We start from the raw sequence: 11,960 nt of genomic DNA on the forward strand, positions 1-11,960 counted from the left end.
GATGAAATTCAATGGTCATTTCGGGTCAACGAACTTTGGCCATGTTGGGAGTATTTGTGGAAATGTCATAACTTCGAAATTTTATGGATCTAATTCATGAAACTTAGGCATTAGAGCAATCAAGTATCCCTAAACATCGTGTGTGAGTTTCAGGTCACATGACCAAGGGTCATTTAGGGTCAACGAACTTTGGCCATCTTTGGCCATCTTTTGAATTTGCGTCATAAATTGGATCAAGTTCATAAAAAATAGACATAAGGTTATCAAGTATAAAAGATTGTTTTGCACAAGTCTTATAGGTCACATGGTCAAGGTCAAATGTCAGTTTGGGTCAATGTAAATAGTATTTTATTATTATATGAATGTTTTCTTTTGTGAATAATTATTCAATAGTTGTTTTCAAAGCCAGCACTGCTGCTATATCGAACCGCGTAATGCAGACGAGATTTCCAGAAGCGTTCCACTTGTTGTAATTAAAATGTCAAGATTTTTGCTCGCTCATTTCGCTCGCTTGCAACTTTGTACCAATTTTACGCGATATGCCATATCAAGCCCCCCTCAAAATTCTTGGTTAATTGCGCCACTGGATATCACCTATAAACATTATGAAATTACCGTGCGACACTTGCGTATCATAAATGATGGGACCCCCCCACACACACACACACCTACCCATCCATTTTCAAAAATTTCATTGTCTTTTAAATTGTCAGTTTTGTAACTTATTTATCAATTTTACTTAGTTTGATTTTAGTCACATGTTTTTGAGGTTCCTTTATTTCTATGATATTCTTTGTCTTTTAAACTGTCTTTTGGTTTTAATCTAGGTTTTTAATTTTTGTTTCAATTCATTTAATGTGATAGCATTGATATGTCATGTATTTTTGACTGTGTACTGTATTTTACTTTATATTAATTGTATTTCATTCATTTCGTAAATATCTCTATGTCTACAGGGCTCTTTTGTAAAGCAGGGGCGGTATTCTGAGGTCATTTTATCTTTAAAATATTTTATTTTATCTCTTAAAATGAAATTGGAATTCTGAGATGACATTTTATCTCTCAGATTAAATTTACAATTTTATCTTGCGTATAAATTTTTTCTTGCGTATCTATGATGATACGCAACAGAGCAGTGGCTGCGTAGACATACCCATCGCGTATCTGGCCATTGCAACGCGGGTGATGTGCTTGCGCCCAAGTTACTTTGAAGAAAAAATAAAATAAACTTAAAAGAGGGTAGGGGCTATTTTATCTCCGCGACGTTGATTTCGTCAATATTTTTAAGTGAATTAACTCCAAATGTTGGCATGAAAATTAAGAAAAATGATATATTCATTGAGAACAACACCTTAAAGTTATTCCTGTACAATCAGGAAGCATTTCATAAGACTTTTCTTGACTAATATTGTCTTTGAAATGATGCTTGAAAAGATGCGATATAGACTTCGAAAAAAAAGATGAGAGTATTGCCATTTTTGTTAAAAAGAAATCTCTGTAAAGACGCGCAAGCGTATAGTGCAAGCGTATTGAAGTCAATAATACCGTGTTTACACTTATACCGTGTTTACACTTAATCGGCATTTGAATCGGCTCGCGGTTCTGAACCGCGAGCCGATTCAGCATCGGCTTTTTCATAGCGTGTAAACGCGAGTAACTTGAATCGGCTCGCGGTTCAGAACCGGCAATTTGCACCACCAAAGTACTAGGTTCTGAACCGCGAGCCGATGCAGAATCGGCTTTTTTACTACGTGTAAACAGAAAGCCGATTCTGCACCGGCAATTTGTGCGCATTTCAATTACTTTACCATTGTGACGTAATTGTAAGCGCACTGATCCAGCGTTGTCTTTATTATGACGTATATTGTAGGTATGCGTATCATTTCAGGTTTTTGCATCGGCTCGCGGTTCTGAACCGCGAGCTGTAACAACGTGTAAACGCAATCCAAATGCCGATTCTGAATCGGCATTTGGTTCAGAACCAAATGCCGATTAAGTGTAAACACGGTATTAATCGGCATTTGAATCGGCTCGCGGTTCTGAACCGCGAGCCGATTCAGCATCGGCTTTTTCATAGCGTGTAAACGCGAGCAACTTGAATCGGCTCGCGGTTCAGAACCGGCAATTTGCACCACCAAAGTAGTAGGTTCTGAACCGCGAGCCGATGCAGAATCGGCTTTTTTACTACGTGTAAACAGAAAGCCGATTCTGCACCGGCAATTTGTGCGCATTTCAATTACTTTACCATTGTGACGTAATTGTAAGCGCACTGATCCAGCGTCGTCTTTATTATGACGTATATTGTAGGTATGCGTATCATTTCAGGTTTTTGCATCGGCTCGCGGTTCTGAACCGCGAGCTGTAACAACGTGTAAACGCAATCCAAATGCCAATTCTGCATCGGCATTTGGTTCAGAACCAATTGCCGATTAAGTGTAAACACGGTATAAATTGACGCAATCTCACCTCTTCGCCACACCTCCTAGCGGAATGGATTTCCATTGGTTGAGTGATATGAGAGAGCTATAAAAGCGTGTTTCTTATTGGATATTGATTACAAAATAGGTGTGTCTTACAGAGATAAAATGAAGATAAAATTGTTCTCAGAATACCAATTCGGAGAGATTTTAAGGGTATTTTATCTCACTGATTTTAACGGAGATAATATATTTTATTTTATCTGAGATAAAATGGATCTCAGAATACCACCCCAGGCCTTTGGGCTCTAAAAGGACTACCCTGTTTTTAAATAAAATTGAATAAATAAATAAATTAAATAAACTTTTGGCAGTTCGAGATACATGCATATCAAGTCAATAGTAGTCTCACCTGTGCAATGCATAAGCACTACTTTCCGACAGCAAAGGTCCAAATACACAAGTGGTGGAAATTGTCTATAAAAACGATTATTTAATTGTATAAGGACTTACTCCTTGCTGTTGGTTTCTAACGGCAAGTCGCAAAACCTAAGTTTACATGACACTTTCTTTTAAGCAAAATGCTTAAAACAGTCCCTCTTCTGTGCGTGTAATGATATCTAAAACTTGTTTAATTGTTGTTATATGTGTTTTGAAAATTCTAAAAATTTTATGTATATTCATTTATATATATATATATATATATATATATATTCCCGGCAGAGACATTTTTTCGGCATCACCAATTTTTCCAAAGGGTAGATATAGCTCTGGGGAACCTTGATTTAAGCTACGCCTACCATTGTTCTCTTCATCAATTTCTTTACAATATTTAAATAAAAGAGTTGCCAAAGCTGTTGTACATGTATAACTTTACACATTTATAAATATATATATATATATATATATATATATATATATATATATATATATATATATATATATACATGTATATATAAATATGAGAAATTATACACGTACAGCTTTGGAAACTCTTATATATATATTTATATATATACTGTATATATAAAGCAATTTCAATGAAGAAAAATGACAATGTACCTATCAGTAATATTATACAGGAATAGGACTCCTTGTACATTATTGTGATGCAGAAAATATAAATTAATAAATAAAAAAGCGTGATGTGATGTTTCTTTCTTTCAAATAGCAGATTACCTCAGTTGACAGGTCAGAGCTTAAGAAAATTCCCAAAAGGTACTTGAAAAATACCTAAATGGACACAAAATCCGCAAATCTTATAAATCACAATAACTTCAGAAAAGCTAATTTTTATTGCCCAATACTAGTTCATGTTTGTATGTACATCCTTGTCTGTTCAAATCCTCAATGCTGCACCCAGTAGATAAGCTCCCTGATGGCAGACAAGCGAATGAAATTCACTTGGGGAAACCCTACACTCACCCATTTCATTTGGGATACACCATAGTTCAGTCCTCCTCTTTTCACCTTCTCTTAAAGGGATGGTCCGGGCTGAAAGTATTTATAGCTTAATAAATAGAGTAGAATTTACTGAGCAAAATGCCGAAAATTTCATCAAAATCGGATAACAAATAACAAAGTTATTGAATTTTAAATTTTAGCAATATTTTGTGATAACAGTCGTCATGAATATTCATTAGGTGGGCTGATGATGTCACATCCCCACTTGTTCTTTTGTATTTTATTATATGAAATTAGGTTTATTCAAATTATTTCCTCCAAGAACTAGAAAAATTGGATTGACAACTGATTTAGAGCATTATATATTAATTGCTGCAACTTATTTCATTATAAGGGAGAAGTATTATTCACACAAGTATGAAATAATGAAAAAATTATGATTTTATGTAATAACATGAGAAACCGGTAAGTGGAGATTTGACATCATCAGCCCACCTAATGAATATTCATGACGACTGTTTTCACAAAATATCGCTAAATTTTAAACTGCAGTAGCTTTATTATTTGTTATCCGATTTTGATGAAATTTTCGGCATTTTGTTCAGTGAATTCGACTCTATGTATTAAGCTATAAATCCCTTTAAGATAAGGTGAAAATAGAAGGACTTGTGCATTGGGTGTATACCATATGCCAGGGATCCGGTCAATGGAACTTCTCAATCAGGCCCGCGAGGCTCAGCTGTTATTTGTCTTTTCAAATCACTTTTTTGTCACAGTATGATATTGTGCCCATGCAACCATGATAAAAGTAATGACAGTCAAATTATCTGAAGTTTTACTTTTGAACATAGTTCAGTGAAGTTTCAATTAAGTTTTTGTATGTTTAGTTCGTTAGAAAGATTAATCGCATAGATACTATCCTGACAGCTGGGTCTGCATACATGCAAAAGTGCAGTTTTACAGTGAACATTTTCAAGAACTCATACCGGAGCACATTGGCTAAGTCAATGCAAGTTATTTAAACTACATTACATTATTTGTGTCCTTAGTTCCAAATATTTTGCTTTCAAAACTAACATATAGGTATAATTATGATCAAAACATCCTTTAAAAATACAATTTTCTCTGATTATTATTACTGACTCTCCCAGCATTTTGACAATTTTGTCTTATATTGCCTGTGTTTCATATGTATATTTGTTGGATAAAATGATTCTAAAATAAGGGCCAGATTGCACGAGGGGCATCTAGAACCAAGAACTTCAAGCGGGCCCTGGATCCCGGCCTCAAGGGAATCCGTGCTCATGATGTCCACTCCGCGCAACTTGTTTATTTTTGGAGGTCTCCAACACTTGCGTAAATGGGGGGTGGGGGGCGCTTGGGGCCATAGCCCCTTAAAATTACACGTCCAAGAAAAAAAGACATGAAATGATTTCAAAGGGGGGGAGTGAATTATGCCATTGAACAATATGTCAAAGTCTATCCCAAATTATGTTATGTATTCAAAAGGTCAAAATTTTTACTTTTACGTCTGCCACATCTGGTCCCCTCAATTTTGGGGGCCCATTTCGCAACTGGTTTTTAGTTCACTCTGGCCATTTCAGATTTTATTATCATTGGAGTCCTTTCCGGCACATTTGAGAACCCCTGTCATATGCAATGGGTGAGTGTAGGGTTTTCCGATCAAATAACTACCAACATTAGACGGGTACCGGTAATTTGAGGGTGCTGATTCATTCATGACATGCAACGCGAGCGGCCACGCGCGTACTCTTATTTCGAAGACGCAGCCGCAAGTCATGAATATTCATATTGAGGACCGGAACTACTGTGGGAAAAATAATTTCGCGGGCCGGCCCGGGGCCACCGATTTTCTAGAATGATGTAACAGGGGTCTAGATGACCGTGGCAAAAGTTACCTTATGTCTTCCAAGTCGTTCCATTGCTGACTGGTACTGCAGATTGTGACCTTTCTCCTGTATCGATCTGGAGATCATGGAATCATCAGAGCTCCCTAGATACGACCATAGCTGGGTCACATATGGATTAGTCGCTAAAAGAAGTCCTGCATTAAATTCAGAGGAATAATTATATTCGTTGTAAGGACTAAAGATCAAATATACTTTTTTAATACATTTCTCTCTAAGCTGCCCCGGTTCTTTCCCCCTTCTTACCCCTCTTTCTTTATCTCTTTAACTCCCCCCCCCCTCTCTCTCTCTCTCTCTCCTCCCACTCACTCTCGCCATTTCTCCGCTATTGCTTTCAATTTCAGGTCAAAGTAATTCTGTAAAATCATAAACATAATGTCTGCATAATTGCGAGAAATTGGAAATTTGATAAAGAAAATTCATTGATAACTACAAAATTATATTTTCTAACTGATAATGTCGGTTGTGGTGTAAGTATATCTTTCTCCATTTATGATCTGTATGTATACTATTGATCACAGGGATAATTATGTAGGCCCGTACAAATTAATGTTTGACCAGATTAAACGAGCGTGAAATTAGTCAATATTATATTCTTCATCTGAACAATAGACGATCTGGGAATCAACAGCTAACTTCCGATGACAGCTGTAACCAACATCCTCACTAAAAATAAATCTCGAGCCGGCCAATCAAATTCGTGACACCCCCCCCCCCTCCCCCCCCCCCAAAGTGAATTTTATTGGCTTCTAATTCTCTATATCATAATTATCGTTGGTGAAAGACTATGATGGGGAAACTATCATTTCCGAGGCGATATAGATGTTGCCATCTTACCGAAGAAGAGCTGAGGGAATATTGCTTACATACATGTATATACATTTGTATCGCAAAGGAAGTGTGTCTCATTCACTGGCACCAAAAGGTGATTATTTGCTAAAGTAATATCAGAAACGAAAAAGAAAGCGTTTTTTCTCTATGAAAGTTAGAATGATATCAACATCTGAAACTATATAAGTGAATTCAGGCAACGTCAATGTGTTTTCTTTGGTGTGTGCACTTGTTTGACTTTACCATGCATGGTCAAAGTAATAAGTCCATAATTCTATTGAGCACATACACAGTGGCTGATCCAAGGGGGTGGCACATTCGGCCCGTGCCCCCCCCCCCCCCCCACCCCTTGAAACTTTTATTTTAAAAAAGAGGGAAAGGGAGAGGGAATATAGGAATGAGAAATAAGAGAGAAAGCGAAGGAAAAGAAGGAAGAGGGAGAAAAAGGAAAGGGAAATAGGGAGAACGTGCAGGAAAAGTGCATTAGGTATTACCTCTGTATAATTATATTGTATATCTCTGAAGTGAATGCAGAAATCAAATCAAATCAAATCAAATTAAATTTGATCAAAAGCGGACAAGGAATGACAAAGTTATGGCATTTTAAAGATTTGCATGAAACAGTTCTCGGCACGTCTTCATGCATATTCGATGAGCAGACTGATGATGTCATATCCCCACTTGTTCTTTTGAATTTTATTATATGAAATATGTTTATTAATTTTTTTTCCTTCAAGAACCATATATATTGGAATAACAACTGATTGGGTGCATTATATATTTATTGCTGCAACTTAGTTCATTACAAGGGAGACATATCATTCACAAAATTGTATGAAAAAAGATGAAACAATTATGATTTCATGTAATAACATAAGGAATGGAAAGTAAGGATGTGACATCATCAGCTAGGGTACACCTAATGATATTCATGACGACGTAACTGTTTTCACAATATATTGCTAAATTTTAAAATTCGATAACTTCGATATTTGTTATCAGATTTTGATGAAATTTTCAGCATTTTGCTCTATGAATTTTACTCTATTTATTTAGATATAATATTTTCAGCCTGTTGCATCCCCTTAATGTTGCGCAGTGGTGTTTACGGTTGTTTCCATAAGAGATGCAAAATTATCAATGTCGGCAATCTATCAAAACTCTAGCTCAGGCGATTTTGAAACTATAATTTCGCGTTCGACTTAGGTTTATGACGGATCGTTGAATTAATCTGAGATGACCTTACTTTTCGGGGTGCTTATCAAATTTTCCAGCCCCTTGTCCCCTCTACCTTTGGGGAGAGATTCCCGCCCTTGCGACACATACATGTACCTTTCACTGAGAGGCTCTTGTCGGAAGGTAGTGGAACGATCGTGGCAGCATCTTGACTCTGGACAACGACATATTTGCAATTGTTCGTCCGGTGCAAATCTTCGGATGATCTGCTGTCCCAGTCCAACAACTTACTTTCTACAAAAGCCTCTCAGCTCTCGATTGTTATTTTAATTGCATTTTCAAAAGAATCGTTGTGCTGTAGAGTTACCCCGGAGTTATACCCCGTAGTGAAAACTACATATTATCCCGTAGAGTGAAATTATAAAACTTTGCCTTCGTACAGGATACTCCTTCAATTTCAATTTATTATTATTTCAACCAATAAAAAGCAAATGATTTCATTGATATAAAAGCCAGTACAGTATTACTAGGTAAGCTGGTAATGACTTACCTATGAATGCCGTAAGCAAAGTCCTTTGTGAGACAAGGGAGTGGAGAATGTAAGCTAAGCGGAGAAATAAATGCATGATCATTGTAGTCGTGGAAACTAAATTAATAGAGAAGTTTGTTCGATCAGGTACAGGTTACAAACTATGTTTGTTTATAGAAAGAGGCAGCAAAAGTTAAATGATGACCGCTATAGTACTGCAGTACTGAGCATTCTATATGATCTTCGTCCTGGCCTGGGGAATTCCAACGTCGGAGCTGGAGAGGAAATTTCGACAGATGGGATCGTCACTCAGTACTGTGGCTGCAATGTCTGGCGGGAGTTCCCCTATCGTCATATTTGGCGGCAATACAGTGCGTCCCACAAAAAATGAAAACCGTTTTCAGAGATAGATTTCACAATTATCAAATATTTAGTGAATTCGATACTTATGGTAAGAGTGGAATGTCATATTTAATTTGAGACCAACAGCTTAGCAAATCATTCACATATGGCAGCCTACAAACAATAAATATTGAGGCCTATCAGAAACGATTTGCGCAGAATCTCACGTGTTAATCTGAATCCACTCTCATTTCAGAAAGTCAAACTTAACAAAGCATAGAAAAGATATGCGAATGAGCCAATCCTTAAATATGCACGGTTGTCGTATTGCGAACCTATCTTGTCTATTTTTTTCTGAGACGCACTGTATATGGCGGGGATTCCCAATAATATACATAATCATTATATTTCTCCCAGGGCGGAATGGAATAGGCCTACTCATTAGATAAACCCGACCCTGAAATTGCAGCTCTAAACCAGATAACAATAGGTTATCCTTGCTGGCAGGTGTGTTTCTAGCCGAATTTTTTTTTTTCTTGTTTTTTTTTTTTTTTGGGGGGGGGTGCTTCTGTGGGAGCTTGAGAAATTTTCGACGTTGATTTATTCAATACAATGAAAATGAATTATTGTGGGTAGCCTTATACTGCCCAAGTAGCTATCCCCCCCCCCCCCCCTCCACCCTATTAAAAGTATATGCGAGGGAGCGAAGCGACCGAGTGAAAAAAAATCAAAATGCTTCAGAATTATTCATCTATAACATGCATTAGGGCCTCGTGGATGTGTAGATGAGAGCATTTAAAGATAAGGGGGTATAAGACTGGTTATCATCACATCACATCAGGTACGGAAATGAAGGACTTCTCCTGTAGGTTTTCCGGTCTTTACTTCTGGTAATTGACGATTATCTAGATAGTTTAAACTTGTGAGACTTTACGTGCGTTGAGAAATGGAGGTTTTGAATCTTTCCCCCCACCAAAATTTATCCAACAGATGTTTAAACATTTCCACTGATTTAGCTTCCACTACTTCTGTAGGCAGTTTGTTCCAGTCAGAAATTACTCTTTGACTGAAAAAAATACTCCTAGGTTCCAGCCGAGATCGTCCTGTGAAAAGCTTGAACTTGTGACCTCTAGTTGCTGAATGGATCGCTGGTGTGAAGAATGTGTCACTCGATATCCCAAACTTTCCATTTAACAGTTTGTAAACAGTAATCATTTCTCCTCTTCGTATTCTATAAAACAGCGAGTGAAGGTCTAGTCTCTCTAGGCGTTGCTCATACGTTAAGCTCTGGAGACCAGGAATCATGCGAGTAGCTCTCCTTTGCACCTTCTCTACTTTTTCTGCATCCATTTTGAATCTCACATGCCATAAAATGTGCCCATATTCCAGATGAGGTCGAACCAGAGATACAAACAATAGGAAATGGGTTTGTGTTGTTACTCTCACAATGCATTTCTTTTTAAGAGCGATATTCTCAAGAGACTTAGAACTTGAATGTATAATAAAACATGGCAGGAGATGGGGTTTTCATGACAATGCCACGATACGAGGGAATGTGGCGACAGGGAGAAAATCTTTGCATTTGTAGCACTTTATGAACTTCCAAATAACATCTGCAAAATCGTTAAATTTCTGAATGAGATACTCAACATGCATATAGGCTGCAAAAGAATACGACCTATTGATCAATGCCCTAGCTGCATAACACAAAATTCTACACTAGAGTATTGCAGAGTATAGAGTCAAATCATTTTCCATGCTGCTTCTATCATGGGGAGGGGGGCAGGGGGCGATCGCCATGGAAATATTGGGGATGTGGCAGGACTTGCCCTGCCCAATTGACAAAATGAAAAATGTATGAATCCATTACAAAAATGTGTTTGAAAAACATCTGAAGGTGCTATAAAACCATCAAACTTGACATAACATTAGTATGTTATTCAGGGCCCGCTGGTAGATTAGTTTTCCAACTGAAGTGGCTACCCTGGGTAAATAAAACGTTATCATTATTATTATTATTATTATTATTAAAATACTATTAAACATGCTTATAAAATAGAAAAAATTTCGGTGCGCTTTAAGTGCAAAGTTCTGCATCATAATTTGGCGCGAAAATTTTGGTCACTATCTTTACCCCCTCTCGCCATCCGAAAAATAAATCGACACTCCTGATTCTAAGCTATATGTTTAAAAAAAAGTAGCCTCAATCAGGGACTATATAGCGACAGAGCCATTTTCTAAAAAAAAATTCTAAACTATATGTTTTAAAAAAAAGTAGCCTCAATTAGGGACTATATAGCGACAGAGCCATTTTCTAAAAAAAAAAAAAAACATATCCTAATAGGTGAAGTATATAGGGAGGTCAATTTGAAAAAAAAACAGTTGCAAGGCAGTCTACTATATTGCAGGCGATCATTGACTTCCTGTTATCGCACTTTCAGATTTTATTTTGTAAGGGAGCATTTGTGACCGAGTGAAAAAAAAAATCGAATTTGAATAATAAAAACTTAGATTTTGGAGCTCTTGACGACATGAATGGAATAATGCATTAAATATATACACGCATATATGGCCTACATAATATATCCATGTTTTTTCTTTGTGGTAAAAAATGACGGGGGGAGCTTCAGTCACCAAAGCCTCCTCCCCCCCCCCCCCCGGCCTAAAACAGCGCCAGCCTGCTGGAAAGAACTGAAAAGAACACAGTGTCACACAGTGTGATCACAGTGTTCACTTAGTGGACCATGTGAAAATATTACTCACACTGTGAATAATGCTTAAATGCTTAAATTCAACAGCGTGAAGATATTTTCGCACTGTGGACACCTCGACAGCCTGACTTTTCACATAGTCTTATGTGAATATGTGATTCCCACTGTTGAAATGATTAAATTTAACAGTGTGAAGGGGATTTCACATTGTGTTCTACACAGTGAAACACTGTGGCACACACTGGGACATCGTGTTGTATGAATAAATAAATGTTTTTTTTAATAGTTTAGGTCACTGAACATTGTAGCTACTGAGCCGTGCATGACAAATTTCTCAACAGACAAACTATTGAAATATTTAGAGTGCTTTTGACTAAATTAGACATCGGATTAAGACGGTGTTTAGATTCTATTTTACACCAGCATTTCTGTTGCTCTTACCCAACAGGATGAGGGGCGAAAGTACAATAAAATAACTAAAAATTTCGGCGCACAATGACTAGGTTAATTGAATGTTTTCAATTAAACCGTTGAACTTGTCTGAAAATACTATCAACAGTATTTTTATGCCAAGATTAACGTTTTTATAGTGCTTTCCAATGTATTTTAAAACATATTTTTG

Source organism: Lytechinus pictus, chromosome 1 (assembly GCF_037042905.1).
Source record: "Lytechinus pictus isolate F3 Inbred chromosome 1, Lp3.0, whole genome shotgun sequence".
In the NCBI taxonomy this organism is placed as follows: domain Eukaryota; kingdom Metazoa; phylum Echinodermata; class Echinoidea; order Temnopleuroida; family Toxopneustidae; genus Lytechinus; species Lytechinus pictus.